The sequence below is a fragment of the Hipposideros armiger genome, unplaced genomic scaffold (assembly GCF_001890085.2).
Source record: "Hipposideros armiger isolate ML-2016 unplaced genomic scaffold, ASM189008v1 scaffold_820, whole genome shotgun sequence".
NCBI classification, from domain to species: domain Eukaryota; kingdom Metazoa; phylum Chordata; class Mammalia; order Chiroptera; family Hipposideridae; genus Hipposideros; species Hipposideros armiger.
Genome location: NW_017732170.1, coordinates 533,424 through 539,486, shown reverse-complemented (window position 1 = coordinate 539,486; position 6,063 = coordinate 533,424). Strand labels below are relative to the sequence as shown.

The following is a 6,063-nucleotide window of genomic DNA, read 5'->3' as shown; positions in this document are numbered from 1 at the left end:
AAGTGCTTAGTTCAAATGGCAGTGTTAAACTCCGAGAGCATCTTAAATTACACTTTCCAGTACAGTAGCCATTAGCTACATGTGGATATTTAAATTGTAATTTAAATCATTTTAAATAAAAGTCTCAATTCATCAGTCACACTAGTTGCATTTCAATACTTAATAGCCACAAATTTCTAGTGGCTACCATATTGAATAGCATAAAATCAAACATTTTCATTATCATAGAAAGTTCTGTTGGACAGCACTGATTTAAAATATAGTTATATTTATCTTTTTATATTATAGTTAAAATAAAAACCTCAAAATTTAAAAATTTTATAAAGAACTCTGTATGTACCAATAGAAGACATCCATGAAACTTTCGGGATTGAAAGGCATGATGGTAGATAGTAAGGAACACAACAGTAGGTGATAGGCCATGAATAAAAGAATTAGTCCTATCATTTTCATTGCTTTTTCCCTAGTTTTAGTGCTTACTAAATACTTGTTGGAAGATTAAATCACTGATTTAAAAAGAAAGTTGTCTATACAAGTTACGTTTTAAAACTAAGAAGTTTTGTGATGGGGTAAACACACTAGGGATAGGAGATTGGACGTACACTTTTTGTTTATCAAACATTATATTGATATATTTAAAATAATACTTTTCATATGACTCATTATTCTAGCATTGTTTATTATAAATAATGTTAAACTTGGAGTTAGAAAATCTTTTCTTTTGTGTAGCTGAGTTAACTTCTCCAGACTCCCCTCTTACTGGTGACATTGCATCTCACATTATTGTTAAAAGGGACTATACCAAAAATCACTGTGTACATTTGAAAGCAAATTAAATTTTAAATATTGATACGCTATGAATAATGAGCATCAATTATTAGGCTAAGTTTGTTTTCATTTATTATTCTTACTGAATGGGCACTGTCACAATAACAAATTTCATGGAATCTAGGACAGTATCGAGGGTTCCAAACATGTTTATTTACATTGATGTCTTTACAAATCTACTAATCTCACGGAATCAATGTTTCTGCAAAGTTATACACAAATTGAAATTGTAACAATTTAGTCCTTCTTTAATTAAACCAGGGTATCTACAATATAAAGAAGTCAAAACGTTTTTGTTGTAGTAGTTTTGATTTTACACAGTGAAACCATTATGTAATTGGAAAAATTATCCCCATTTGTTTGTGTTATAAATTCATGGGTGTTTTTCAAACGTTTATTCCTAAGACTGCATTGACAATAGTCTAAACATTTCACCTGTTATCTTGTTGCACAAGCCTCATATGCTGACATTTAAAACTCCTGCTGAAGTAGAAACAAATCTGATAGATTATTGATGTCCTTGCTGGAAAAATGAAATAAGCTTATCAATGAAGAAATAGATGCATGTATCCTACTCCATGGAAAATAAGGTATTGCATTACTTGACTTTTTGATTTATAAAATTTACAGATTTTATTGGAAGTCCTATGAATGTGCCTGGTGAAATATAATGGAACTCTTATGTTTCCCCTGAGAATACTCTAATATAATATATTAGTATTTCTCTGAATTTGAAGGGAGCAGCCTAAAACTGTGTGCTATCAAAATGCAAATGTAACATCATATTGGCAGGAACCTACTCTCTCCAGCAGGAAATATAGAGCACAATAATTTAATTCATGCTGGAAAATTATGTTTTCCATTAGCACAGATTTACATTCAAAAACAGAATAAAGTGTTGACTTAGAAGTAATCTCAGTCTTCATCTTTTAAAAGATTCAACTTTTCTTATTTAGGATGCAAGCATTTCTAAAAAGTATATAAGAAATAACTATATTTCTCTTATTCACATCAGCTTCAGCCAGTCACAGTTTGGTGTGAATCACCTTGAAAGATCAGTAAAGCAGGCATGACTGTGAACAATAAAACACAGAGTATATAAATACTTTTGAGAGCCAATGACTCAAAGAGCTGGTATGCCTCACTTATCTTGGCTCCTGAAGTAATGTTGATAGCCTTGCACCAAATGATCTATTAAAGCAAATGACTGACTGTATATTTATATTTCTCTGCTCTATACTTTTCTTCTGAAAATAGAATTTGAATCAACTTCTTCAAACCTTTCATGTTTTCATACATCCTTACTTTGTCACATGCCACTATCTCCAAATGGAATGCTCTCAGTCTTCCTTCTCTCCCCCCCTTTTTTTTTTCTTGACATCTCATTAAATGATATTGTTTTTTTATTTTAAGCCTGAGCATCTTTGGGAAGCTTTCTCTAACACTAGAAATAAATGACTCTGGTTTATGAGTATTTTCCAGGTGTATCAGCTTTCTCTAAAATATAAATAAATGTTTTACCGTATTTGCCGGCATATAAGATGACTGGGTGTATAAGACGACCCCCTAACATTTCCACTCAAAATACAGAGTTTGTTATATACTCGCCGTATAATGCATATGTAAAGAAATATACGGTAACCCGAATTTACCACACTCGCAAAATCGCACACAGCCGAGCATACACCCAGCAGCGCTGCTGATGCCTGAACGGTATGTGGAATGAAGTGGGCGGGCATCGGGAGGCCACTAAGCACGGGGCAAGCACTATGGGCAGTCTATCTGAAGTGTACCTGGCGTATAAGACGACCCCCCACTTGGAGGCATATTTTTCAGGGCCAAAAAATCGTCTTATACGCCGGCAAATACGGTACCTTTTGTAGTTAATATATCAATCAACCAATCAACTCATTTATTGAATGACTATGTATCAAAGATTCACATGAAGCTCTCTCTTTTTTTTGCTTTTAATCAAATGCAGCAAGTGGACTTTCGATAGCAATAAACAGTTAAAAGGTGGACTTTGTGTTTTATACTTGCAATAATTTGTTGATTTAGAAAGCAAATATTGTGATGTTTCAGAATTTTCTTTATTAGCAGGTCAATCCAAAACTTAGGGAAAAATTTTAAAAAGATCAAAATGCAGTTATAAGGTCTCCATTGGTCCAATTTGGACTGACAAGTTATTTTAGGCTTGGAACAACTTATAACATTTAGAAAAGTCTTCTAAGACATAAATAACCAATGTCATGCTACATTCTACTATTCTCCAACATTTCATGTGTGATGTAATTAACATGCTACCTGCCTGAAATACTAAGAAACAGAAGACGGTCATAGTCCCAAGGCGACTGATTTTATATCAACATTAACTTTTGGGTGTAAGTAACTCACCGTACATACATAGTATTTAAAGTTGCTAGGAGAGAAAGGCAGTTATTTGGACTAAGCTATTAGTACTCCCATTTTCACTATGTGCTTTCAGGTTTATCTTTACACATTAATATTAGTATCTCCCAAAGCAGAGATTTAATTATACGTTCCAAAGAAGTCAATAAATTTGTGAGTATGCTTAAAAGTATCATAATAATTAGAGCTAAAATTTATTCTTCAGATAAATGAGGGAAGTACATTTCTGTTGCTGTGACCTTGATTTAGTCACCTGGAATTTTTTTATCACTCATTTTCTAATCAAAGATATATTATAACCTTTGATGGAGTATCCCTGCATTCTAGTTTATTTCCTTATTTTAATAAGACAGCATACAATTTTCATGAAATGTTTTTTTTCAGTGGCATTGAAATCAACAGGTATTTATTAAATATTTACTGAGAGAATGTCAAGTACAAGACTCATTACTCAAGCTTCACCAAACTCTCTATTTTCTGGACTAAATTAGTTACAGTTTCTTGGGCAAATGGCATTGCATTGTCTTGGGCAAATGACTTCATGATATTTCCTAGGACCCAGTCTATCCCTATCTCCTCTACCAGTCCATGATGAGTTTTTTTATTTATTTATTTTTACCAGGAACAGTGTATTTTATTGATGGTACATGATAAGGCAGGGCTCCCTAAGTCCCTCCCCCTTTCCCCCTGGGCCTGGGATGGAACCTGTGCCTAGGATGAAAATTTCTTAGTGTGGTGGGGGATCAAGTTGGGGCAAAGACCCCCAGGAGCTGAAGGCCTCTCTCTTCCCCTCTTGCTTTTGCCGAGGCTGGTGGTCCAGGAGGCTCTTATTCCTTGGAGGCCATGTGGACTATAAGGTCCTCAACCGTGTTCTGGTAGACAAATTCATTGTCATACCAGGAAATGAGTTTGAAAAAGTGGTCATTAAGGGCCATGCCAGCCTCAGCACTGAAGGGCTTGTAGGTGGTCCCCCAATGCCTGCTTTACCACCTTTGTGATGCCATTATATTTGGTAGCTTTCTCCAGACAGCAGATCAGATCCATGACTGACACGCTGAGGGTGGGGATGCAGGGGGCCATACCAGTGAGCTTCTTATTCAGCTCAGGGATGACCTTGCTCACAGCCATGGATGTGAGAGCCAGTAGAAACAGGGATGATGCTGTGGGCAGCCCCTCGGCTGTCACGCCACAGCTTCCTAGAGGGGCCACCCACAGTCTTCTGGGTTGCAGCGATGGCAATGACTGTGGTCATGAGTTCCTCCACAATGCTAAAGTTATCACAGATGACCTTGACCAAGGGGACCAAGCAGTTGGTGGTATAGGAGGCATTGCTGACAATCTCGAGAGAGTTGTCATACTTCTCATGGTTCACACCCATCAGAAACATGGGGGTATAGGGACAACTGCAAAAGGGAAAGAAATGATGACCCTTTTGCTTCTACCCTCCAATTGAGCCCCAGTCTTCTCCAAGATAGTGAGGACTCCAGTGGGCTCAACAACATATTCGGCATCAGCATCACCTCATTTGATGATGGTGGGACCTTACTCTGGAAGACAGAGATGGACTTTCCATTGATGACAAGCTTTCAATTCTCAGCCATGACTGTGCCACCAAACTTGCCAGGGGTGGAATCATACTGGAACATGTAGATCATGTAGTTAAGGTCAATGAAGTCATCATTGATAGCAACAATATCCACTTTGCCAAAATTAAAAGCAGCCCTGGTGACCAGGGGCCCAGTATAGCCCAATGTATTCACTCCAACCTTCACCATTGTGTCTCAGGGACTTGGCTTGCAGTGCACAAGTAGATGCAGCTGCCTGTTGAACAGGGAGGATCAGAGAGCCCAAGTGACTTGAACTACTTTTCTCCTTCCCAAATAAACCTAAGTGATATTATATCCTATGACATCTCCCCATTCTCTTTGATTTGTTCACTCATCCATTTATTCACTCATTCAATAATTATTGAGGGCTATTGTGTGTCTGACACTGCGTAAGGCATACTCGTAGAACATGTTACTGGCTAGTGTTTACATGACAATTAATTTTTCACTGATCATTGTAACAACATGATAAATGCACTATATTAGGTAGCTTTACAGCAGTAATAGCTTCAAACAACAATTATTTCTCATCAATGTTACATGTAGACAGCTGTGGTTTGCCTGCTGTGATGCTCTGTGGTTTCCCATTCCAGAACCCAGGCTTCAGAAACACTCCCTTTTCAAGGCCTGAGATTCTCATGGTGAAGGAAATGAGCAGGATCTAACTGGGCAGTGGCTTTGAATGCTTCTACTTGAATGTGATATGTTCGTACAGTTGGTTTTCATGATTCAGGGTAGTAATGTTCTCCAAAGTCACTGCAAACACTGAATTAGCAAATACTGAACTATTTCTCCAAGGGGACCTGCAAGCCTTTAGTCACAATACTGCGGGAGTCCAGTTCCCACTGGTCCAGGGGTTCCCTCTGGTGAGGACAGAGTTGGCGAGGCGGGGAATTCCGAAGCGGATTCAAAATTCCATTTTGAAGAAGTGTCACCCTTTATTGTTACAGCATAGTCCTTTTTATGCTGGACAGTTGACCATTACCTTATCGCTAAGTTGTTTTTTACATTATTTTGGTGTTATTTTCCCAGGGTAATATTTTCTCATAGGCTATTTTTCCAGAGTTTCACTTCCTCGCAATTCTTAGCTACAGGGGACAGCTTGACCTGTTCTATGCTAACGATTAACTTATCTTAACTATGTTTCAATCTTTTACCTATAATGGCTACCTATAACGGCTATGCGACTAAGGCTGCGTTTCTACATAATTGCCTAAAG

General features: G+C 37.4%; 1 pseudogene; it reads right to left on the bottom strand.

Moving 5' to 3' along the window:
* Positions 1–4,064: 4,064 nt before the first annotated feature.
* Positions 4,065–5,012, bottom strand: LOC109374411 (glyceraldehyde-3-phosphate dehydrogenase-like; annotated as a pseudogene).
* Between the last annotated feature and the right edge of the window lie 1,051 nt (positions 5,013–6,063).